The sequence below is a fragment of the Tachypleus tridentatus genome, chromosome 9, assembly GCF_004210375.1.
Source record: "Tachypleus tridentatus isolate NWPU-2018 chromosome 9, ASM421037v1, whole genome shotgun sequence".
In the NCBI taxonomy this organism is placed as follows: domain Eukaryota; kingdom Metazoa; phylum Arthropoda; class Merostomata; order Xiphosura; family Limulidae; genus Tachypleus; species Tachypleus tridentatus.
In genome coordinates this window covers 38,855,161-38,883,094 of record NC_134833.1, presented here as the reverse complement: position 1 = coordinate 38,883,094, position 27,934 = coordinate 38,855,161, and the positions used below count along the sequence as shown (strand labels likewise).

Genomic DNA, 27,934 nt, shown 5'->3' with positions numbered 1-27,934 from the left:
GGCAAAAACACGATTGTTTCCATAACAAACAATAATTACAGTTCTGAAACTGACAGCAAAAACAGTTAGTGAACTATCATCATTTCTCCCTGTCACACAACTGGAACCAAGCCTGTCTGCAGGAACATCACCTCTGAAAATGGTAGAGGGTATAAAAGACATCACAATCATGTATGAGGACTTGTATTGGGGCTTCTATACACTGAAATCCAGAAAACCTTTCAAAAATTAGAATTGAAGAAACAGCCAAAGGAACTCTGGGGAGGGCAAATCTTCCATACATTACACCTTTAGTGATAATTTTGGATCAGCTCTCGTTTACAGAATGCACCCACAGTAAGGAACACTTTGTGGTATTGTACAGATTCAAACTCAACTCACCAGCCCTAAAATAGAGGTAAAATCTCTAGCATAATTTTTAAGGTATCATATGTTATTACACTTCACATTTAAATCAGAGATAAAATATAAATTTTAATGAACACATAGCATTTTCATCTGTAATAATAAAGTTGGATTCAAGAGATCAACTTGTAATTTTCACTAACAAGAACAAAAATATTTTGCAGGATATATGTAATACCATACATCCCATACCTTATTATATAAGAAATATATTAACGTATATGAAATATATTACAATTATAAATTAATATCAAAGAACAGCTTGTTGTAGCAAATAATTAAAATATTCATGTAACTATTTACAATAGTAATGAAGGAAAATCTAAGGAATGAAAGTTTATTTTGCATTATGAATTCCAAAGTGCTTTGAGTTAAGTAGTTGATTTTAAACAATTATTACAAATTTTGCTCAAGTTTCATACTCTCTGGACTCCCATATGGACAAAGTTCAAAACCAACAGACTGACAAAGAATTAAGTATGAATCAAAAGTGCCATCATATTCATCACTAAAGATTTCAAATTTGAATGAGTTTAACTTTTCATACAATAACATTGTCACATGATCCACTTGCAACAACAAAAATTGTACATGTGTAAAAATATATATATTTTGGGTATACATACACATGCATATACAATCATATTTGCTGTGAACAAGATAGCTTTCTTTAGAGTGTGCATATGTGAGTGAACAATATTACAAAAAATTACTGATAGAATGATGGATTAGTATGAAAAACCAACATCTCAAAATACAATCTAGTAAATCAATAATCACAGTTGGAAAGGTAGGTGTATGCTAAATGAAAAGGTATCTTTAATCATTCACAAGAGAAACAAACAATTCAAAATTTCTTAGAACTGAATATCTATAATAAAGATATTAGTTTATGATTAATAACGTGAAAAAGAGAACATTCATTTCACAGTTAAGAATTATTGTGAGAAAAGTAAAATAGTGTATTACAGTTTCAAATTATTTCTCTACAAGATTACATCAAGGGCTAAAAACACAAATGTGAGCAGTGATAAAATCAAAACAACAGAATACGTTCTAGCAGAATGTTTGAAGAAACAAATTAATGGTCATTACATATTCAAGAGTGAGTTTTACAATAGAATATTAATAGCAAATTTTAAGAGAATGTTTAAGTGTAAAAAAATAAAATAAAAGGAAGATTCTGAGTAAAATGAATAAGTATATATTTATATATACATAAAAGAAATTTTTATGTGGTAAAGTGAGCAATATCAGAAAACTGCCAGAGAGATTTATATGAACATAAGACTGTATATTGCTACAACAAGCAACAGTAAATATGTTCTTCATTGGGATTCATTCCATGTTTTGTACTAGAGGGGCCAGGTTGAGCTTACACCTCCTCCCCCCATCTTAGAAATTATTTTGTTTGCATTGTTACTGTGTCCTAAGTAATAACCCTAGTTACTATGCTGTTGCATAACTTACAGCATGTTAAATTTTGCCCATTGTCTGCATTTTTAACTAACATACCTTTCTTGTAGCACATTCAATTTATGGGGTAATATTAACTTGTATATTTTCTCTAGCTTCACTTATTCACAATACAGTTCCACGTAGCAATCATACACACAAAATCCTATTTTTACATGCAAAACCCTTTTAAAAACAGCTATGTTTGTGTCTAGAATTCAGTTTGCCTAACACTGTCTGATCTAAGTTTATGTATAATGTTTAGATAGAAGAGGTCCTTAAGACTTGATTCATCATGTATTATGTAACTTTGTAGTTTGCCCATCAGTACATTTTTATTAATATATTTCTTATAATATTTAAGCAAGTTGTACAAGAACCTGTCTGATGGAGTTGGCATGTTTGAATAGTTATGTAGAAATTCTGAATTTGTTTACTGTGGTGTTCTACATGCTTTTGTTAATATATTGTTTTGTATTTGCTGTAGTTTGTTGATGTTTTACCTACATTTACCCATGTTATACAGACATATTCTATGTGTGTTCTGTAAATTTGTAATACATTTTCTCTTGAATCTCCTCATCTGTTGCCAATCTGGCTCCTAAGGTAATACACTCTTTTACAAATTCTGGTGTATATGTTATTAATGTGTTGTACCCAGTTTAATTTTGATTCAAATGTAATTCTTAAGGATTCTACTGATGTTGCTACCTATACAAGAGTCCTGTCTAGATGTGGTATTAATTTGCTTGTTTTATGTAATTCTGTAAATGTCAAGTTTTGTGTACATTTACTTCATTTTTTCCACTTATTGCAATACAATTCTATTTCATTTAGAAGTGGTTGTATATCATACATTGCTTTTATTGTGTTACATATTTCTAATTATATCATTAACACATTGGTTCCCACACAACCCACAAGTGGGTCATGTGGATCTTACTGGAAGACTAGCAAGTGAACCATGCTCTATTTCCTTTTTAAAGGGCCACTTATTGGCTGGGACACAACAGCTACATATAGTGGGACATCAGGACAACGTTTCTTTTCTGGACCCTGGAAAGTATTTACAAAATAGGTTTGGGAGCCAATGTGTTAACAAACAACTCATTTAACAAGCAATTTTTCAAAATATTAATATGGATATTTCTGATATGTTTTTTCTTAATTCTCTCATTGTTTATGGTTGTTTTCTTTAGAAGTAATAGAAAACAATAATAAAAATCACTTTCACTCAATAGAATTGTAGTTGTATTTTTTGTGAGAAATACTATTAAATTCTTGAACTAACATTTGTATTAATGCTAGTAAAATGTTACTATGTTTATTTTTATTAAATAACAAAACATTCATGCTAAGAAAAATTTGAGTAATTATGAAGGTAAAATTCAACAGTAATTTTCCAAAAAAATAGTACAATTAAAACCAAGAGGGATTTTATCTTGTACATGAAATTCAAGTTCATTCTAACAAGATAATAATACATAAATTTTCATCACATGCTTTACTTGTGAAGTTAGTCAATCTTGTACAATCACTTTTGGGTCAGAATTAAAATCAGACTATGCAATATTTCATACACCAAATTATTAGGTTATTAGAAAGATAATGGCTGATTTTTCCAACTCTATATATACCTTTAAAAAACTAAAGCTTTCTTCTATTTGTTAGTGCCTTTATTCTTTTATACAACTATTTCCTATATTTCAATCCCTTAGAATTAATGATGGAAAAAAGTTGTGCATCATTTCTTGCACAAATTCAAACTTGGGCATAATGTATCACAAACAGCTCCCAGTATCAATCAACCACCAAACATACAGTTCAGCTTTGGTTCCAAAAGTTTCATAATAGAGATGCAAGTCTTGAAGATAGGGAAAGCAGAGGACATTCTTCTGCTGTTGAAAATGACCAACAGACAGCAGTAGTGGAAAGAAACCCATGCCAAACTGTTTAAGAAATGACACAAGGATTGAGTGTTGGCATTTACAGTTATGGACCATCTAAAGCAAATTTGAAAAGTGAACAAACTTGACAACAAGTGGATTCCATACAAACTCAGTGAAAATCAGAAAAATTGCCACTTGAACTGTGCACTATGCCTATTTTGCACAACAGAAATGACCCACTTCTTAATCAAATTATCATTTGAAATGAAAAGTGGATATTTTATGACAACAGAAAGAAATCTGCATAATGGTTCAACCATGACGAAGCTCCAAAACATTTCCCAAAGCCAAAGTTTCACCAACAAAAGATTATGGTCACTGTATGGTGGTCTGTAGCTGGTATTATCTATTACAGCTTCCTTAACCAGGGCCAGAATATCACTGTCGAGGTTTACTGCCAAATATTGAAAGAAATATAAAGAAAGTTGTGGGAAAAAATGCCAGCATCAGTCAATCGAAGAGGACCAATCTTGTTTCACAATAACACTCAGCCACAAGTTGCTCAAATGACACTACAGAAGCTCAATGAAATGGGCTACAAAGCATTCCTCATCCTCCTTCCTCTCCACATCTGTTCCCCACCAAGTACCACATTTTCAAGCACTTGGACAACTTTTTACAGGACAAAAGGTTCAACAAACAGAGCAGCAGTTTAGAATGGCTTTAAAGAAATTTTTAGTTCTAGGACTTCAAAGTTTCAGTCATGGCATAAATAATCTCATTTCTTGTTGGCAAAAGTGTATAGATTCACTAGGTTCCTATTCTGATTAATAAAAGTTGCTTTTGAATTTTTCTTTTATTTCTTATTACAATTAAAATTTTAAATTCACCATTATTTTTCAAGCAACCTAATGCTAATTATAAAGAACATTAACTTTTCACATACAGACATTAAGCACTTACAAATGATTTCTGTGTATCATAAGTTTATGAATGGTATACAAAAATTCAGATCACAGAGATCTGTTGCCATTTTGAAATTAAATTCATTTGATAACAATCACTATTCCTTACTTAAGTCTGAAAAATTTAGTTGAATGTTTGTCAACAATGAAAATGTCTTAAATTAAAAAACTTTAAACAGGAACTGAAGTTAAAATTTCCACATTTTCAGAGTACTCTGTAGCTGACAGCACCCTCTTCAAACTAACACGTACATTACAGCTTTCTTCATATATATTCAGAAAGTTACATTTAAAAACACTTGTTTTTACATTTTTGTATTACATGAAAACACAAATAAAACTGGAATTCTACAGTGTCAAGCACAAAATACCTTACCAATCTATAAGTAACTGAAAATTATAAATGGCTCTTCAGTTGAACACTAGTTTAAGGGGTGCACGTGTACACTCAAATCTTATAATGATAAATCAAAGTAAATATCTGTGGGTTTTAATTAGTTTTTCAAATAAATATTAGAAAATAATGTATTGAAATGGAATCAACATTGGACAATAAATCAAAATTAATGAGCTTTATGAATACAAATTGCTATGAGTCAACTTATCATGAATTCAAGTTATGAGCTATTCAATTAATTTTCAAACAATCATCACATGTATACTCTATATTCTAGCTTCCTTAATAGCCAATGTATTGTTTGTTTTGAAATTAAGCACACTGTAACAACCAATGTCTAAAAAAATACAAGTTAAGAATTAAGTAAATGTCAAAAGTTACATGATATTACAATCAAGTGTATAATCTCATTCTTAAGTAAAAGAATATATTATAATGCACTTAAATTCCTTAAATTTATTCCATTTGAGCTGCACATTATAATTGTGATTAATTTAAAATAATTTTTATGTAAGTCACTAATTAGTATTTCTTATATTATGGAAAATTGGAAAGTTATGAGTAAAATATAAACATTAACATCATGAAATGGAAGATTTGTCATTCTTCCATTATTGCATATTACAAAAATAATTCAGGTCAATTCTGAACAATAATGAAGCAATCAGTACTGAAAAAGAAATGCTTGAAGGAAAAATATTACATGGGTAATGTTTCAGACAATAACATAAAATATAACCTACTCAAAGAGTGTTAAAAACAAGGAAGAATAATTAAGTGATGCATTATTTAACCCTTAAATGTCAAATATCTTCCAAGGTTATCTCCAGAAACTTTGCAAAATTAAAGATACAGCACCAGAAGTCAAACTTCCTTTTATTTTGAGAATTTTGTATTAGGAATGAAATTAATAACTATTTCAATACATTTCTTTAATTTGTGTTAAAACCATCAACTTTAATGTACACTGCTTAGATTCACAATAAAAATTTGAGAAATTTTAAGATCTAATAACATCACATTGCAAACAAATCAACAGTTAAGTAAACAAAGGCAGTTTTCAGAATTGGTTATGCATTATATTTATACTGTTTTACAACAAAAGTACAAAATTCTATAATTAAATATTTTCAAAAGATGGGCACTTCTTCAACAGAACCAAACATTCCAAGGAAGGATGTCCCTTATTTAACCCTTTCCACACTGAATAACAACTTTCAATGTTTGGCATAGTGCTGAATATATATGTTTGATACTTCAACTAATTATGGTATCAGTACTAAAAGCATGATATCTCGGCAATAACTCAACAAAAGTCCCTGAAATATTCAGTGATTGTACCCAATACTATATATGTTAAATTCAATGCATAAGAATAACAGGAGTAAAGGAAGGTCGCCAGCCTCAGCTGAGTCTTCGAGTCAACTGAGGTCGCCAACTGTGCCGAAAGGGTTAAATACATTAGGATGGAATAGGTGCAACAAGATGTCTTTAAGATGATAAAGGGAGATAAAAAGTGTGCAACAATAACATTAAGGTGCTTAATTAATTTCTCTTCCTGCTGGCAGGTAGAAATAGTACAGTTAACAGAGGTATGGATGGCAATGACCTTCTGAAGCAAAGTGACTGAGAATGCAGATATCAGTCTCACATGAACAAAGTTGATAAAGTGGAGTACAAAAGGATAGCTCCATTTATTTATTCATTTGGGCATGACTATCTTCCATCCTTTAGGGTACACATCATCATATTAATTTCTACTCACTGTATTTTTTTTTCCTTCTTACCACTTTGGATACATTGCAAATGGGAAAGATGGAGATCTTGACAACTGATGTACAGCAATTCTAGTTTGCATTATCCATTGTTGTAATCCTTATCTCTGTAGTAAGTACAGGAAATAAAGACACAGTGGGAAGACTGTATCTCATATCTCTGGCAGCTGGAACATGCTTTTGGATTGTGATATGTGTGTATTTTTTTTAATGAAAACATTTTGTTTAATGTTTATACAAATAATAAATGTACTACGAAACAAGTTTCTTGCATTAAATTTTTGGTTCTAAAGCTTCTGTATGGCAATGGTAAACTTTAATGTCCACTAACAGAATTATCTCTACACATTTGTTGGTCATCTGTTTACTTCTGTTTATCCATGCTTCTAGTTATATTTTGTTTATACAAACATTTGTTAATAGATTCTGTGCAAATATGTGCCATCTTCATCTTATCTCTTGTTTTCAGTAAGTTCTTATATATTTTCTGTTCTCTTCTTTTTCTACTTCCTAATACCATTTATCACATTAACTCATGTTTTACTTTCATTTTCTTATTTAAACATTTATTCTATACTTTGTTCTAGTTTGTTTTATAATTCATTTCCATTTTACAATAACATTTCCTTTTTATAAAACAAGGGTCTTGATATTGCTTCCTTTAATATACTTATTCTATTATTACAGTTTCTCATACTGTTAAATCCATTTCCATTCTGATTCCTTTTAGAGAGATCAATTCTCAATACAGGTATCTTCCAAACATACTTTGACAAGTCCCTCTTTATCCCATTATTCACTTAATACATCTATTTGTTGTTGTCTTTTCCACACATTTGTATTGCTCTAACAATCTCCTCAAATACCTTTTCTTGTAGTTAAAAGAAGGTGGGAAATTTCTTTATGTCTTCTTACCAGATAATCAATATACAATATTGTCTATCATGTTTGAAAACACCATCTAAATATTTGAAATTTCTTTTATCTCAATTTTGTCTTTCCATTTGTTTATTTCCTTTTTATACCTTTTTTGACAAAAAATTGATTTTCCTACAATTAAGTGTCAGTTCCTGTCTATCCAGATGTTTTTCCAACCTTCTAATGTTTGATTATAACCATTCCACTTCTTTTACTAAGATAACTATAACTTCTGCCCATGGAAAATGGTGTATATAATATATCTATGTTCATGCGTGCATGTGTCTGCACACATGCATTTCTAATTACAATTCCTCCAGCTTGGTTTTAAAATGCTCTCTAGTATCAGAAACAAATTAAACAATGCTGGGTTTAATGTGTGATCTAGCCTTGTTTCACTCATTTGACAGTCCAAATTTTAAACATCTTCTAGATGTTTTATACTTTTTAAACCATGCTTGTTCTTCCTAAACTGTGCCTGATCTTCTAGGTGTTTGATTTTCTAATCCATACGTGTCTTTATAATTGTTTTCTGTTTTTACCAAACTGCTTAATATTCCTTCTAATATCATTGCATATATTTCATATGTAATTTTACACATGCTCCATCTCCCACATTAAATATTACTGTTTCTCTCTATTCCTGTAAGAATCCCTCACTATTTAAATTTTACTAATCATGTTCTTTAAAGCTCTATTCTTTACGATGTATTATTCCATATTTAAATTTTAAATTTCTCCTATTTATGGAGCCATGTCATGTTTAATCTTACAGTATTTCTGTTCACATTTTCTGTTCTTATTTTATCATCCTATCGCCTCTCTTCTCCAATCTCCTGTCCTCTTCCAATATCTTGTTCTGTTTCCTGTTAACAATAAAATATCCTTCCCATTCAGCATTATTATTTTCTCAATTCCCTCTTTTTATTGATCAGTTTCTACACATATTGTTCTGTCTTCACCACTTCGTTTCTTTTTCTCTTCACACATCTTCTCATACTTCACTTTCTCTCCTATACTTTTTGCTTTTTTTTCCTTTCTTGTTTATAATTTGATCTCTTTTTCTCTACCACCTTATTTCATCCAATCATCTCATTCCTTTCCTTACTTATATTTATGTTTCATCTATCCAATGCTTGAACAATTTTATCTATGCCACATTTTTTTAAACTTTTTGTCTATAAGCATACTTTCTAATCCCCTCACTCCTGCTTCTCCTAAATATCTTTTCTTATTTCCTCATCTTCCTCTTCCTTCTACATCTTTATACTTACACTTGGTTAATAATAATAATAATATATACAAATATTTTTATGAATTTTTAGGCTAAACTTACATATTTGGAATAATGAAACATAAGCAAGAAAGAAACAGCAGACTAACTCACACAATAAAATGTATATTATAATAACAGTTGTTCAAAATGTAGTCCACCTTTAGGTCAACAAATAAAATGGTATGTCTTTACCACAATCAAAGTAATCAATTACAATATTTCATATTTTTACTTCCACATTCATTCATGGTTCCTTAACAATACTTCACTTTTTGTAATTATCATTTTCTATCCAAACATTCTGACAATAAGTGATATGAACACAAGCCATAACATACTCTACAGTCGTAACTGTATTGAAAGAATGAAAAACGTTTCACATCTGTGCTTATACACTGGTATTTAGAATAAATTTATCTTATTAATTTCTGCACTGAAGTTATAAAAATTGTATATATTTATCCCACTACTTATTACTGTAGGTTAAGCTTTCAGGGTATCAACCATGACTGTTTCACTGATTCCACTTACCCTTCTATTTAACTTTATAGTAGTCATTACTATGGGTACTCCAATATCAATTGTACTTCAGTTATAAACTCCATGCATCATGTTTTACACTGTCTCTTGTAGCTAACTTTACACATTCAGTGCTATAATTTTTCCATATTTTCAAATGCAGAAACAGCATGTTCTATGCACTACAGATGTCAAAACCAAATGGTTTGTTTTCATGTACCACTGCTCTTATATAAAAAATCTGGAAAAGAGAAAGTTACAATTATTCTTTGCACAAATATGTATAATTGTTTACTAGTAAGGGTCTATCTGATGTGTTTATAACCAATGCAGTACAGCAAACACTAAGTCTCTGGAACATGAGGTGAAGGAACATTTACCATAAGTCTTCAAACACAGTACCAGTAAATAGATAGAAGGAATTTTAAGGATATGTGCATTTATATGTTACACAGCTTTAGTAAATATGTATCAATCTCTCCCCCAAGTCATGATAACTTCAAACATAAATAAATTTAAAGTCCTCAGGCAAATGTAATTTACTCTAACTCTGTATACCACAAGCACTGTTAATGAATATACAATATTGAGGTTTCCTGCCCACAAGATATAATATCTAACAACTCTCCTTTGAATTTGTTTCTTCAATTCACAATTATATTATCATGTTCTCAATCTATATGAACTTGAGATGAGTCATTAAGAGTGTTGTCAGGTGTTGTCTAAAATGTTTATTTCTTTACAACAAAGCCACAATGGGCTAGCTGCTGGAGCCCACCAAGGGGAATCAAACACCTGATTTTAGTGTTGTAAATCTGTATACCTATCACTGTACTAGGGGGAGCATTCTAAAATGAAAAATAAATGCATTTTAAAATTAATCACAATTTTATCGACAAATGCACAATTTCACTCTTCCCCGTTCACTAAATTTAAACATAAGAATTCTACAACCAGCATTTCTGTTAAACATTAAGAACAATAACTCTGAGTAATCCAAGTAATATCATAATTAGAAAATTTTTTGAAAGTAATAAATTCAATTTCATGAAAAGTTGGTTTATTACACATTATCATGTGAAAATGCTATAAATTATATTGAGTATTCTTATCAGAATTGTTATTTTAAACTAACAATATTTTATGTAAAACATAATTTAAACAGCCTGATAGACCTCACACTGAGGTATAGACAACTTTAATTTTGAATTGTTACACCCACCACTAAGTCTTTGGTCTTAATTAAAAAGCAAGATTAACTGTTGTGTACTGAAAACCTCCACAAATGGAAATGTGGAGCACGTTCAGTAGCATATCAAAACTTAAACCTTGGGCCTTTCAAACAAAAGTCCAGCATGCTTAACGTCCAAGCCACACCTAACTATTAAAAGTAACAGTGATTACACTGCAATGTCAAAAAATATCTGAATGATAATTGCAATATACATATATTTTTGTGTAATAAACACTACAAGTACACATATATTATAATTAATTTACATGTATACAAGACACTGTAAAACATATACCTAAACTAAAGGAAAACACTATGATAAAATTAATACAGGAAGTATTTCTGTGCAAGCCTTCAAAAGAAGAAAATGGGTCACTTCATCTGTAGGTCTACTAACTTATATTTTGAGTAAACATACAAGACTTGAAGAAAAACAGTCAAGCAATAGAAAACAATAATTAATAAACATTTTCAAAATTAAAAAATAGTTACATTAGTAAATATATATAATACTAATTTTAAAGAATGCAGCATTTCTCAACATAAAAAATAAACTGCTTCAACAAATACATAAATTACATCAGGCCACAAGTTACATATTTGGAAAAATTAAATTTTACCCTGATTTTGCATACATAGTACAGGAAAAGGAAGATAATTGGTAAATATGTATCTCACACAGAATGCTAGCTAGTCCCCATCTGTTTGCATCAGCAAAGCCATACTGGGCTACCTGATACATCTAAACCAGGAAATCAAACCCCCAGATTTTAACATTGTAATTCAATGAACTTGCAACTGTCACACTGGGTTATAGTAGTAATATAAATTTAGTTATGTGCATGAAAAAACTGCAGCTGCAAAGAGTTTAAAACATAATAGAATGTTCCAATCAATATTTTTAATTACGATAATATGATACTCCACTAATAATGGTCTTCCGTCAACTAACAAAATTCAATAAGCTTGGTATGTCTTACAAGTACCCAAAGATATATTTTATTAATCTTATTAAATCATTTCAATCTTCTCATCAGGTCAGCATAAAATTTTAAATATTTTTCCTTTCATAGCTTAACATAAAAGTATTATTAATAATTTCAATAATAAATTCAAATATTTTCTTGTTATTATTTGCATAAAACATTTTCACATTTATTGCAACATGGTTTGCATTTTTAAATTGCAGTTTGCTAATTAAATCCAGTAAATATTAATTTTTCACTGGTGAAACAACCATATAAAAAAAGCCAAAAGGTGCACAACAGTAGGCCAGCCTGGTGAGAGAATAGCAGATAGATCAGTGATGAAAAGCATGCAACATTTTTTGACAGAGATAGAGAGTAGAAAAGTCACATGAATGCGATAAAAGAAAAGCTATATGGTTGGAAAAATGTAACTAATGGGTAAGGAACAAGACAAATCCCACAAAGAACAAAAAAATCACACCCCAAATTAATGAAATATGTTTGAGGCTATAGCAAAAGTTGCTAAGACTGAGGCAAAGAGCTTCTGTGGATGACAGTCAGTGAATAAGAGGAAACCAAGGCCAAGCTGGCCAAAATAGTGTTATACCAGATGACCCAACAAGGAGTTTCATGAAGCTAACCCTAAGCAAGCGGGAATATGAAAAAAGGGAAGTACACACACAGAGAGAGAGATGAGACCAGTCCTAGTTAAAATCATTTACAGCCAAAACAGTTGAATGATGTACTGGGGACCAAAAAAGAGTGGGAGTTTGGTATGTAGAGGAGTAGCTAAGACATTAAGAATTCCCATGCACAACTACACACAGATTCAACAAAAAACTTGAGGATGAAGTGATCACTCTGCTGAGAAAATCCTATCCAGTTGAGAAAGATGATCTGCCATTAAGCTCAAAGCCCCTAGGATACAACAGGCAATTAACTGAACCAGATGTATGTGAACTCAAAACAGAAAGTACATTACACACAGGTGAAGATCCATGGAGTGAGTCCCATCATGAAAATTAATATGGGAAACAGCTGGAGAATTGTCAGAGTGAATAACAGTGAGTTACACGTTGAGGTAGGATAGAGGAACACTGATGTGGAAATATGCTCCACATGAGATCAGACTCTATAGCTACAGAGTAATTCAGAGATGCAATCCAGCTGTAAGAGATATTTCACTGAAGTGATGCTGATCCAAATGTCAGGACAGCAATGGAATACCAAATATAGTGTTGAAGCAATACAACCACCAAGACAGATCCTTAAAGAAAGACAGCAATAGCATTACAAGAGGACAAAGGATCATGGCAAATATTCCACTGAACACTCAAAGTGTACTGAAGATGCCTTATGTAAGCTAAGTCTAAAAGTCAAGATTTTGGAAAAATATAAGAATCCCCAAAATAGATAGAATCTCTCGTACAGAAGTATAGAAGGTATTATAAAAGAGGCAAGAGTTGAGATGACTAGACTGTGTGTGTTATATGTCTGCATGTATAAAATACACCATTAAAAGAGCATTTTCAAAATTAAAAGTAATTATAGATATGGTGTGGATATTACTAAAAACAATACACTTCAGCCTTTTAGTTATTTTTCTTAAGTCATTTTCAGTTTCACATTTATTGTTTCTTAAAACACATTATTGTATTTGTCTGTCTGCTAGTTACAGTACATTAATTTTTATTTTTCAAATACATTTTTATATTATATCAGAATGATTAGGGAATATGATCACTTATGAATATAGTGACTGGTAATCATTCTGAAGTCTAATCAAATGGACAAAAAATCTTCAGAAGACATTTGTTCACACCAGCATACATTAATAGTACTTTCAATAAAGAACTGTTAATGAAAAATGTTAAGTTAAATATTATAATCTTTCCACAGCTTTCAGAGTTGCTATTTTCTAAACCTCATGAAAGAAAATAAATTAATTCTCCTTTTAAATCAGATAAAAAATATATATTTTCAGAATTTGTATAGAATTACTTACAGAAACATTAACATGTATTTTAAGTATGGTAGTAAGTAACAGTACGAATCAACAAAGTTTCCAAATAATTCACAGACAAAAAAAACACTATCAAAGTTTGAGTTATAACATATTATGCACAAATATGTAAATAATATGCTACAATGGTTGCAACCATTTCTGGTATTACAATTCAAAAATATTTCAAACACCAACTTTTTTCCTCTACCACCTACCAACCTAATCACATTGGCATGGTTAGCACTTAGATGGTTTAAACTATTGCTACAAGATTTTTTTCCAATTTACTTGGATATCTAGTTTGATATTCCAATAAAATCCACAAATATATACAGGTATTATAAAAATGGTAAGCACACTTCAATATCTTCTCAACCCAACAGATGGCACAAAACAAAGGTATAGACATGGAACAGTTTTTAAAAGTAAAGTATATACTGTATACAGGTATAATATAAAAAGTATACAATCAAGAATATTAAAAAATTAAGAATTTTAAAATGAAGTAGGGATCCTGCTACAAAATGTAATAAAACAAGAATTAAAACCATAAACACAAACTTATAAACTAATATCTACTTTGGCAGCTTTATACACTTATCTGTAGTTAAAAGCAAAGATTAAACTGTACAGATTTGTGATTGTAGTTTCAATTCTTGTTTCATTACTTTTTGTAGCATAATCCTTACTTCATTTTAAAATTTGTAACTTTTAATACTCTTGTCTTAATATGACGATAGTCCTAAAATCTCATTTAATCATTGAAATTCCTGTAACCATGATACATACATGTTCAATTTGACATTAAGGGTGATACAAAATATTCAGAAAAAACAAAACAAAGCAAATATCAGTGGACTGCCAATGTTAATAAGAGAATAATAAATAAGACAGCTACAGCAATTTTTTTCTAAATTTCATTTGTCTACAGGTGACACTTAAGCAAGCTTAAAGCTAAGCTTCTTCAGGTTGTGACTAAAGACATTTCAAAATTATTAAAATCAGCTAAATGAAGTTCAAATAAACATCATTAAAACTAAAATATTACTTCAATGTTCAATCAATATCATATAGTTATTTAAAACTAATAGGAAAATTATAAAAAGTTTATATCTACAAATTACCCAAATTTTCCCTGGCACTTCAACAGCATTTCTGTCTTCTTTTACCAATGCTAATTTAAAAAAATGAATGTAGAAATCCTTTCATAGAAGCTGCTTTTCATATTGCTAGAATTATAAATAGAACAATTATCTTTAACAATAAACTTGAAAATATTTACATTGTAATTATATCTTTTACACAAATTACTCTTTAGATCTCATTTGGAATACTGTTTAATTTTGTCTCCTTATCTAATAAATAATATTCACCAATGAGAAATGGTTTAGAAAAGTATTCATAGGCTGATCTCAAGAATAGAAAGATTATCTCATAGGAATAGCTTAAAATCTCTTAATATACTTTCTCTTGAGAAAAAAAAGGCATAAGATATTGATGTTTACAAAATTATCAGGGCAATATAACAAAAGACTTATTTTTTATAACATACATAAAAGAAATAACAAGTTTAAATATGACTTCAGAAAAACAAGCTAGGCTTCAGTTAGCTTTATTTTCCCTACAGGATTATTAATGGCTTAAAGAATCATGGTGGTAAATTTCAGCATTTTATAAGAAGAAATAAATGATCTCCTAAAAACAGTAGGTTTAAGTTTTCACTTTTTCTCAAGTGTAGGCATGCATGTACAGACTGGAATGACTAAATGGTCCCTTGTTTTCCATGTTATTTTATAATAAATTTTTTTATGATATACACTAACTCTCAACAAACATGCTAAGCTTCTCTTGCTAAACAAATGACAGAATAATTTTAAAAAAGAGAATATGAACACAGTAAGTAGGGAATATAAACTATAACAGTTCTACTTCAGTATTTAAGCATTTGCAATATTATAGTGAAATATGTTGCCTAAAAATAATGCAGAAACTTTCCTATAAATCATTAATCACAATCAAAAATAAAACAAATATATCCAAAATTGTAGTGACTTTTCAACCAATTGCATCTTGGGCAATTTTTGATTATTGTAACTTGGTAGTGTCAACAATTTGATAACAAAAATATCTATATATTCATAAACCTTATATCTCAATTCAGATATCAACTGAGCTAAATAACAACATAACATAAACAAACAATTCCTTGCTGCTTATGTTATGATGAAAGTAAAGATTTATACACATCCTTTATTTTCTCTGAAATCATCAATTCTTCTTTAAATATCCTGCAACTAAATGATTCTACAAGTTAACCAGCATTATAAAAATAAAAGTGTCTTTATCAACCAGAGTCAAGCCTATCTTAACAAGTCTTAAAACTTGTGTTTTCACATCCTTTATCTTCAAAATAGTTATTAAAAGTATACCTTCCTCCAGTCAGTCCCATGAATAATCTTGAAAGCCTCAATGAAATCATCTCTTGCCCTTCTTTCATCAAGTCGAAATATATAATTTCAGCTTCTTTAAAAGTATACCTCAATGTGATATTTTCATAATGCAATGTATTAAGTTTTAAACATCAACCACACTGACAAAGCCAGAGCTCTAAGACAATAAAATTAGTAACAATATATTATAACACAAATTTGTATTATATTATTTAATTTATTGTTCCTGATATAATAAACTGTATATTGGAAAATTATGTACATCCACCAAATATTTTAGGTATTTTCTAAGACATCCTTCAGGATTTTTATTATATTGTAACAAACGAAGTTACATTATTTTTCCCTTCAGATGCAGGCACCAGATAAGTTGACACAATCATTATGTGCCACATTTCATTACACACATAACTTTTATTTACAATAATGTAGAAGTTTCCTACTTGCATACTGTACAATTGTCTTAGATACAGTGTGTAATCCAACTCAAAAGTCATGTAATATTGGATATAGTTGATGTTAAGATTGATTAGTTTCATATGTATAATTATACGAACCTTATTCCTTTAGCTTTAAATAACTTGTAAAGTTAATGAGCTTCTGGAAGGAGGATGTAAAGTTTAAAACAAGCACATAGAACAGATATTTTAAGAAAGATCATGAATTATTTAGTTGAATTAGCCAACAACAAATAGTATTCATTAGAACTAAGAATATAAAATATTTATTATTACAAAGCATTTCCAGTTTTTAAAATGTTTATATTTATAAAAATGTGCAATGTATTTCATACACATCTTTCTATACCATCAATATCACAAATCATGTAAAGGTTGTAATTGGTATCCTTACCCATAGCTTTGTAGCTTTTACAAGTTTACTTTGGAAAAGTAATTTTAACAAGAGTTACATGAATTAGCCTTTTACTTTTAACTAAAACTAAAAACTTCTTTGTACATTTGGTTATGAAGTTCTAACTAGTGATTTTACAATTATTTAAAAAGAAGAGATAAAAAAGTTGTAGAATCTAAGCCTATTGAACAGGTAAGTATTTAATTTTACCTTTAATTATTACAAAAATGACATATACATAGTGAACCATGGTTTCTGTCTGAATATTTGTCAGTCTTCTGTTTACAGCAGCATCTACTTCCTGCACAGCTTTTGAAAAGTTGTACACACAAGCAAAAGTTAAACATTCTCTTTTGAAATGGTGGGAGAACAGGCATATTGATACCAAATATTATCATAAATTATGATAAAAATGTAGATTTATCATGTGTCATTGTTGAACAGCTCTTAGCATAACTAAAATACTCAACAATTATTCTTCGTATGGATGGTATAAGTAGCTCAAAGCTTTGGCTCTGAATGAAACCAAGAGTGTAAAACAATTTTTTTAAGGTCCATGAAATAACTTATATTGGTAGGTGAGCTTAAACTTTACCTGTAACTGGGTTCAGATACTTTGGTGTGAGTATGTGTATGTATTTTTTGCTCAAGTGCTTACAACAGATATGGGGACTTTCCCTCCAACAACTTACAATGTTCCTGAAAAGAAGCCTGAAAGGAGTACTTGTGTTGCATACGTAATTTCTGATCAATGATAAAACACATTCTGGAACATGGTTTGAACATAGAGCAAAATTATTTCACTGGCAAACTGAGTAATTTTAAATTCTAAAAAAATTTGCACTTACTATTACATCAAATATTTGGTTTCTTCATTTTCAGCAAATTAACTTCTAACAAATTATCCTGTTCATCAGCCACAAATTTATGATTTTCCTATATGAAAAATGTACTTCCAGTAGGTACTTCCTCCGCTAATAAGACTAGCTATTTTTGTTACTGCTGCTCTCTATATGCAAACTTGTTATGTATACCATAGTCTTCTACTCCCTCTTATTGGAATCAAGTGATCCCAGCAAGTCTCTCATGTAAATTATCATTGGTTACCTCTCAACTAATAGTGTGGCAGAAGATGAAAGCATCATAAAAGTGTGAGAAAAGAAAATTACCCACCAGAAATATATTTTCAGTACAGGAAAATCACAACTTCGGATACAGTACTTCCATTTACTTTACAAAATAAGTTAGAATCCCATATTGATTAGGAAGAGAGACTTGGGCAAGGGAAGAACAGGCATATCCCAAAAGCATTCAAAGGATACATATAAAGGTGAAAATATAAGATAAGAAGATCTGAAAATGGAACTGCACCACTTCTGACCAAGTATACTCTTCACCCATTCATGAGTAAAGAAAGAGGGTAGGAAGAAGGATACAAGCACATCCAAGTGGGAGAGAACTGAGGAAAGATAAGTATCCAATCCCTTAAATAGATATATACAAGTCAATCCTACAAAGAAAGTGGGTAAACAAAGGATAAGTCCCACAGCTTAGAGTGGCTAGGGTGAGATGGATCGTACTTGTTAAGTAACTACATCCAACACCAATGCTGCTGCAAAATGACATCCTGGTGAGGTTAAGATAAGAATCATACCATCTTCAACTCAAGACCAGAGAATCTACAATCACTCCAACCCCAAGACATGACATGTTATTTAAGTAATATCTTGATCTAGGAACCCAACAAAGGGTAGGGTATGAAACTGGTACACTACCCCATGATGGAGAAACTGAAGATATGTATGAGACCATGCTGAGATAGAAATATACAGGTAAGCACTAGTCATGTCAATCAAGATTATTCAGTACCTAAAGAAAATGTCTACTGAAGGGTAGAATGGGACTCCATAGTGAAATAGAGAAGGTGAATGAAGCAATTGAAGGGGAACAAATCATTGACAGGCCTCCAGACCTGATTTGTTTTGGTAACAACAAATAATCAGAGTAAAAATCCAATGACTAATAAAGAGCAGGTTCAACAGTCTACTGAGTGAGGAGGTTCTGAACCAACTCTAGCAAACAATGGCATCCTGAGCTGGAGGGAAGTAAGTGGTTACAGGAGACAAGGGAGGTGTGACAATGGGATCTTGAATCCTTTCAAAAAAACTTGAAGAACTCATACATTGTTGATAAAAGGCCACAAATAGAGCTCCTACTGGATCAGAGTCCATCGGGTAGTTACTGGTACTGATGGTAACATTACATGCTTTGCTAAGGAAAACAATGAGCTGTGGCACCTCTAGAAAGTGGGTTTGGAAGGGAAAGAAAACCATAATGGTTGCCACACTTTGCTTTAACTGAGACAAACAGGCTACCAGAGAAGAAAGGGCAACTGTTACTGAATCAATACCACTCAAAATACCAAAGACTCAGGGATCATATCAAACATAAAATGCCATAAGAATGAGGCCACACATAAATTACAGAGATGAGATGTAGATGAACAGGCTTGTCAATAGAACATCATAACCTAGAAGGTCCTAACAACATAAAAAACACATATGTAACACCAGAGCTGAAGGTAACAAATGAGCTAAAGTGAAAGTAAGGAGAGAGATACCCCCCCTCAAAAAAAAACCCTCAAGATTTCTGTGAAAAGCCTCAGACAGAAGAAGAATAGTGTAAAGATATCACAAAAGAGGTGTGAGAGTAGGTAAGACAAAGACATGAAAATTGTGCATGGATTAAACTGATAGGAGATTTGGGGCACATCACCCAAACAGGTAAAACAGAATCCAACAGTTGTTGGTTGATACAAGGACAGTCTGCATGGTGATAAGTGATAGCAGTCTGATCAGCCTGTGAGGGATGAGGCATGCTAACATAGCTGTTTAACCAGGAGGCAAATTGTTCAGCATGGACCTGGCTGTCAGAGAAGGGGAGAAAAACCAGTTAACATTGGGAAGAATGTTCATGTATTAATGAATATTGTGGGTCATAATAAATAGGGGGCAAATAAAACATCACAAATCTGAGAAATAAAAGTCCACAAAAAATGTGGGAGGCCAAACTGAATCCTCAAGAAAGGTATGGAAAAGCAATATCTGGAGGTGGAAACAGGCAAATATAGTTATCATTACCCTGAACAGGTTCAACATGTCCAGGAGGAAGTGGAACAAAGTCTTAAAATAAAAATTGACCCATATAACACCCATACCTGAGGCCTGAGAAAGAGCAACTGTCAAAGTTTAAACAATAAAATTGGTAACATGACATTAACTTTGAAATTCATGCTTCAAAAGTGCTGCAAATATATACAAAAAAGATGACTATAATGGTATGGAATTAAGGTACTTTTTAAAAAAATTGGATATTTTTTAAAGTATAACCACTTTGTGATGAAATTGCATCTCAAATTGAAAACAGGTTAAAAAAGAAACATGTCCAAGCACAAGGACTGCCAAATGAAAAGTGATGGTTCAATAGAAGTGCATACAGAGAGTCACATGCATGATGATTCACATAAGAAACAAGTTAGAATCATTTGACTCAATAGGAGGAAGCAGAGCTTGTGACATGTGTACATGCAATGAAGGAAAGTAGCTACTTTTGAGAGTGGGAGGAAGTAACATAAGTAAATTCAGTTTTAATCTTCAATATTTGTATTTCCACAGTTGTATCACTATCACATTTTATTTGCTTATCCGAAGCTTTCAATTAGCTTGCTATGAAACAAGTAAACAAAAACTGAGCAAGTATCCTCTAAAAATAATTATGATCTAGATACACGTATATATATGGATCACATATAACTTTTCATCTTGAAACCAAGAATATAAGTAAAAATGTTAATTTCAAATGTAAAACTAATTCACTGTTAAATAATAATTCTGCAATATATATTTTCATTGCTTACATTAATACCAAACAGGTTCAGATGAAGCAAACCTAATTTTATTCTTAATCAGAACATTTTTATAATCATTTTAACATAAATCCAAAGCATCTGAATTATTTACATACATTTTTGATGCCTAGCACAAAAGACAATACCACAGTATTTGTTTTGCTTGACAAAATTTTTTACTATTGATTCTCAAACATGAAATTCAACTTTTGTCAATAAAATACAATTTAAAGGAATTTTATTTTATCCATCCTTAACATACCAAAAGGTATTCATTACAAGTTTTCTTTAGGCATAATTATTTCAAGTTAAATTATGTATAAACTTTTACATCATAACACCCACTCTGCTGAAATGGCAAGGATGCTTGGTGTGATGGGAATTCAAACCTACAACCCTCAGATTATAAGCTGAGTGCCCTAACCACCTGACCAGCAGTGACCCCTGTTTTTTATAAAGAGAAAATAAGAGTTTATCTTATCCTTTTAACTCCAAATATCATTCAACTAACCCTCCTTCAGTCCTATTCCAACTTAAATACTATAACTCTCCTTCACATCCATAAAAATATACAATATGTCAAAAGTTAACAACTTTAATAAAAAAACAAACCTAACAGCCAACTTAAATCTAGGCTTCCATAGCTTATAATAATTTTCTCCAATATTTAGGATTTCATCCCAATTCTTATACAGATATCATTGCAAAGAAACTATGCATGAGTAGTTTATTCAACCTCAATCCATTTCTAGACACTGGTATCAGATAATTTATAATTATCTCGAATGCTCCAGAAAAAAGTTAAAACCTTATCTCTCTTTAGCTTAAATATTTTATACCAGGAGTCGTTTTCATAATCTCTCTCAAAACTTTCTCATAAATCAATATATTTTCTATAATAATGGGACTAAAATCTTCATAAGAGGTCCTGCCAAGCCTAAAGTTTCATTTTGTACGGAGATAAACTATTTCTGAACTCCAAGTGTCTTACAAGTTTATTTTTTCCTTTCACTATAAGAGTCTGCAAAATAAAATAATACCTCCAACACACAGAAAAATAAAGTTTTTGCAAAAAGTACTTTATTTGGTACTTGCACAGAATTTCCCCAGTAACCTATCGGATGTTAGAGACGCATCCATTTGTCGTAGCTTAGTTACTGGGGAATTCTGTACAAGCACCCTATATTAAAATAAATCATTTAACACAAATCAGTTTTGAAACTCATATTCTGGGATTAACTCACCAAGAGAGGAAATACTGCTTTATCCATAAATCTAATACCATCTGGAAACTTAAAAATCTTAATGATTGTACAACAGTCTGTAGTTCACGTCACACAAACTACTGTACCACCAATAACAATAGAATAAACTCAGTTACTGAGAATTATAATAGTGAAATTCAAATCCCCTACCTTAGACCTATTTAAAAATTGAATTTTTTTCTATCTTATGGAGAAAATAAGTTGAAATATTTTTAAGGAGAACATTTATTACAGGTTATCTCAAACCATATCTATTATAAGTACACTACAGCATTTTAATTTAACTTATAATTATGCTTGCCGACCTTTCCGCATTCTTCTTTAAATGCATATATTCTTTCATCTACCAAAATGCTTAACATATCTCCCGGATTCTTAAAAGACATCAATAAGTAAATAACAGAACAAACTTTCTTCAAATCTTTGCTGTTCACAATTATCAACCACGTTGCTATCACTCTACGAACTCGAGTTCTTGTCACAGTATTAAATTACGTAATAATACGAACTATTCACGAGCATACACCGTGAAGAATTATTAATATTTTATTATCCAACTCAATAGGGGCTCGGCATGGGCAAGCGTATTAAGGCGTACGACTTGTAACCTAAGGGTCGCGGGTTCGCATCCCCATCGCGCCAAACATGCTCGCCCTTTCAGCCGATGCGGGGGACGTTAAAATGTGATGGTCAATCCCACTATTCGTTGGTAAAATAATAGAGAATAGCCCAAGAGTTTGCGGTGGGGTGGTGATGACAAGCTGCCTTCCCTTTAGTCTTACACTGCTAAATTAGGGAGACAAGCGCATATAGCCCTCGAGTAGCTTTGCGCGAAATTAAAAAACAAATAAAAATATAGTATTTACTTTTCTGTAATCTGTCAAAAAAACGTAAGACTACTTTTAGTACTAATAGTAATACCACATTAGATAATTTTTATTTAATTAAATAATGAACCAAAGAAAACAGAATATCATGTACAAGATAAACAATGTCCTATAACTATAATAATTGTTCCGTCTTTTTAACTACGTAGGTCCTCCGGTGGAACAACGGCAAGTCTTTGGATTTACAATGCTAAAATCAAGGGTTCGATTCTCCTCAGTAGACACAGCAAATGGCCCGGTGTGGCTTTGTTGTAAGAAAACACACACAAATGTAACTATGCAAAAATAATTTTTCAAAATTGAGCTAAGTTTGTTCGTATGATTCCTCTGAGAAAAATATTCGAACTTTAAGTAAAATGGACAGTTCCCTGTACAGAAAATAACGTAATATAATATGTCAAATGATAGAATAAAACTTTGTTCTTCTTTTGATTACCATATGCATGACAGTGCCTATAGTAGGAATTGGACAGATATACAATACAAATAAAATTTCAACAGCATGTAAAACATACTTTATGAGCACTTCACGCACAATTTAGGTAATAAACAAACCAACTGCAAAGCAAAAAAGCTAACAAAACAGTTGAAGAAAGTCAGTAGAATAAAAAGAGAAATTTTTCAAAACCACAAATTTGTCTAGCTGACTGATTAACGTTGTTGGAAAACATACCTATCTCGCTTATTCACTTGATGCAAATCTGAATGCTCATGATTGAATTATGCTACCACTTTTTGTAGTTTCACTGATAACCTTGTAATAACAATACCATTTTGCATCACTACTAATAAATACACTAATAACCATATTCTATGATTATGAGTATACTCTGTGAATTGCCATGTAAAGACCTACACTCACATCACACACAAGTGCATGACTGTTTATGTGTATGTGCTAAGTGATCAGCCTGCAGGTATAATAGCAGCAGCGGCGCCAGGAATATTTTTTTTTGGGAGGGAAGGCAAGAGTGAATAAGCCAAACCTTTGGAGGACAAAACAAGATACCTCATAGTCAAGTAAAAGTAATGAACTTGTCAACAACATTATCAAGCTCAATGGGAAGAGCATGTTCTCAGTGCAAACAAATTACTTGGCATACTGGTTCCAAAGTTATTGTGATGAATTTTACTTGCTAAAGCTCCTTTCACATTAAGCTATGCTAAATGGGAGAATTATTACTGTCTTAATAACTTTGTAAAATTATATAAAATCAATAAATATGGGTTTCAGATGTTTTTGAAACTCCTCGACTACTCCAAATGTCGTACCTGGATGCTTATTCACTCTCTTAGCTAACCCTATTTCCACTTGTAAATCTTCAGGATTCAGCCTATGATGGGCTGCAAGAGGTTTAATATTCTCAAATTCGGGCCTGGCATGGCCAGGTGGGTTAAGGCGTTCGACTTGTAATCTAAGGGTCGCGGGTTCGAAGTCCTTGTCGCACCAAACATGCTCGCCCTTTCAGCCGTAGGGGTGTTATAAAGTGAAGGTCAATCTCACTAATCGATAGTAAAAGAGTAGCCCAAGAATTGGCGATGGGTGGTGATGACTAGCTGCCTTCCATCTAGTCTTACACTGCTAAATTAGGGGCGGTTAGTGCAGATAGCCCTCATGTAGCTTTGCGCGAAATTAAAAAAGAAACAAACAAACAAGTCTCATAATCGAGGGATTTTTCATATTTGTGGTCAATTTCCGTCAGGGAATGTGGAATATTTAGAGAATTTTCTCACTAAATCATTGTTTTAGTTCTCAAGAAAACTATCAATGCTTGGAAACAAGATGGCTCACTTCTTAAAAGACGAATCTTATATGACATCTCATTTCCCAGATGTGGTTAGAACAATAATGTTGTCCACATTTGAGGACGCCGAGCTCTATAACTGATGCTGATGAGAACAATTCACGTAATTTCCGGTAATAATGTCACAATAACATTGAAAATAATGTGCAACTTTTCACCACACCAGTAGGTTTTTGACTCTAATAGAAGATTCTCAATGAGATCTGTTACTTTCTAACTGAGAAATAATTTGCAGCATATCTGACGCTTCTTTTGCGTCAAGTAAGATGCCATTCAAAAAAGAATACATTATATGAGTGTTTGTTGTTGTTTGTTATTAAGACAAAGCTACACAAATAACTAGCTATGTTTTGCCCACCACATGTACTGAAACCCAGTTTATAGCAGTATAAGTCTGCGGACATACTGCTGTACCACTGGGAGGCACATTTGAATGTCTGATAAGGTTGCACCAAAATGGATCAGGCATATAATTCACAGTTTCGATTACTGCACTTTTGTTCAAATGACATAGAAATGTGATAAAGCAGTCAAATGTTGCTACAATTGTACTTACAGCATAAACCTGGCAAGCCTATTATCTTTCTAACACTGTTTTTAGTTCTATAGAATTTTCCTTTAGTCTGTATACTTTCTTTTGTGGAAAGCCATTCACTGTGCACGAACATTAAAACCACTTAAAACTGGTATGAAGTCTAAGTTATTGAGAAAAAGACAGCCTCGGGGTAAAATATTTCATACTTTCTATGATGACCAAATTAAAACGATTAGCGAAACAGCGAATGTGGACGGTTTGAGGTGTGATTTGTCTTAATCTCTTTTGAACCATAGAGCACTTGCTGCTAATGATGGTGGTGCTACCATATCCTTGACCAATCAGGTATGTGACATCAAATTTGCTCTTTTAACTCCTTCAGTTTATTTTTGACCAAGGAGTTTACATCAAATTCACCAGCTGCTTCAAAACCAAGAAATTATTCATGAACTTTTGAAACATTGAACTACCAAAGTACCAAACTCATTTGTTCCTTGTTAGATAGGTCTTTAGTTTTATCGACTAGGACTGAAAAGTACTGAGCTACTCTTACTTCTTCTTTTATTTTATCTAAAATTATATCACTGAGAATATCTAAAATGGTATATTGTACACTGTGGTATAATTGGAATGTTTACGTCCTTCACACTATTGTTCATTTAGGATCTGGGAATAAGTCTTTAAGAAGTTTAATATTTCAAAAAAGTATCCTTTATTTTAAGCTGTATAGCTGTATCTCCTTCGTTTTGATCCTTCTAAACTGTGTTTTGGACAGCTAAAACTGTCAACGTATCTCAAAGAATTTTGATGTATTTCCTAGTTTTTCCACAATTACCCAGTGAGCTTTATTAATGTGGCTTACTAATGTTTTCTAAGAAAGTTTGGTTTTAAATAAGCATCATATTTGCATGTGCTGTACAAATGGACATACTACTGCTTGTATTTAAGGAGTTTATTATTTTTTGTAGATTCACCCATGCACTTTGTTTTGCATTTAACCCTTCAAACACAAAAGTTTGTTTATCTTGATATTTAGCACCTATAGTACAATGACGACATACAAAACAGTAAACTTTGTTAGTAGATGCAGAACATTCAAGCCAAAGATATGGTTTATACCATTCAGTTATGAATTGTTGTCCATTAGTCTTTGGAAAGCAGAAAGCCTTGTTAAAACCAGGTAGAACTTGTTCATTGTGGAGCGTTTGGGATATTTCAACAAGACTACCTACTCCAAGAATTGTCCTAAGCACAGTTCATTTTCCACAGTCGTTACTAGGCTCGTGTAATTATCTAATGCTAGCAGGTTCGCCTAGTATATTTTCATGTTCTTGATCAAAAGTATCCTCTTTGCTTCAATATAACCTGTCTTCTGTTGAGTCTTCAGTTACGACTATTTCATCTTCTGTCTTTTAGTGCTTTTTGCTTGGTCCATCTGTATCCTTTAAAGATTTATCTTCCTGAGAATTCTGTGATTTCTGGTATCCATGTTCTTAATAGTCAGACTTTATGCGTCTACACGTGTATTGCAGAACATCAACTTCGTGTAATAATTAACAATAGTAAAAATGTATTGTTTAAAGATACTCGAGACTTCTTGACTTTAAAACCTGAAGAATAACTTCTCAACAGATTTTCAGGCACAAAGTAAAAGCAACAAAGATAGCTTTATTATATAAAAAGCTTTTGCTTGTCATAACTGCTTCCTGCATCGCAAGTCTGAAGCTAGTAACCAGGACAACAAATGTCAACAATACTTGATATTTATGAATGTTTCTAAGAAAGGCAGGCCAAAGTCTTTAAAACAGTTTTATGAGGATAATAATATTCTTCAGGCATAACAAAATATTTTAAGTCTTCAATTCTAATTAGTTATAGAGCTATCAAGTAGAAAATCAGACCACCTTGTCATGCCCACCTGTCAGTCCTCCCTTTCAAAAACTTGTCAGTAATGTTTTTTCTGACTTTTAATCTTGTATTATGTTTAATGAATAGAAAACCAAAGATTTTACTTTTGAAATGGCTTATTATTCTTTTTTTCTTTTTTATTATAGATAATGTGTAGTTTCGGCTTCAGGTTTACTTTTGTTTCCACGGGAAACATGTCGACTAATTTCTAACGAGGTGTTGCCATAGTTAGAAAGCTAGAAAAACTGTGATGGTAATGGAACATATTCTGCCTTCTTGCATGTTACTTTTCTATGTTCTTTAGAACATTATTCAATTAAATAAGTAATTATTTAGTTCATTTACCACAATTAGTATAAAAATGTAGGATTAAAGAAAATAACTATTATTACAGGATATATGTAGTTTACTTCTGGCATACAAGAAAAAAACATCCTGTAAAATGGTAGTACACATGCGCACGTGTTTTATCCTTGTACACTGCGTTTACACTATGTATGCAGGATTAACTTTTGAAGG

General features: G+C 31.6%; 1 long non-coding RNA gene across 4 annotated transcripts; it reads right to left on the bottom strand.

Annotated features, from left to right (window-relative positions):
• Nucleotides 1–666: 666 nt before the first annotated feature.
• On the bottom strand, nt 667–22,416 carry LOC143225096 (uncharacterized). Of its 4 annotated transcripts, XR_013013609.1 has the most exons (4): nt 22,260–22,416; nt 14,931–15,035; nt 9,612–9,840; nt 667–2,916 (listed from the first exon to the last, which is right to left on the bottom strand). It is a non-coding gene; the product is annotated as an uncharacterized LOC143225096 (long non-coding RNA). The 4 variants fall into 4 exon arrangements; XR_013013607.1 differs by lacking the exon at nt 9,612–9,840 and having other exon boundaries at nt 668–2,916; nt 22,260–22,402; XR_013013608.1 differs by lacking the exon at nt 667–2,916 and having other exon boundaries at nt 7,385–9,840; nt 22,260–22,403.
• Nucleotides 22,417–27,934: the final 5,518 nt, after the last annotated feature.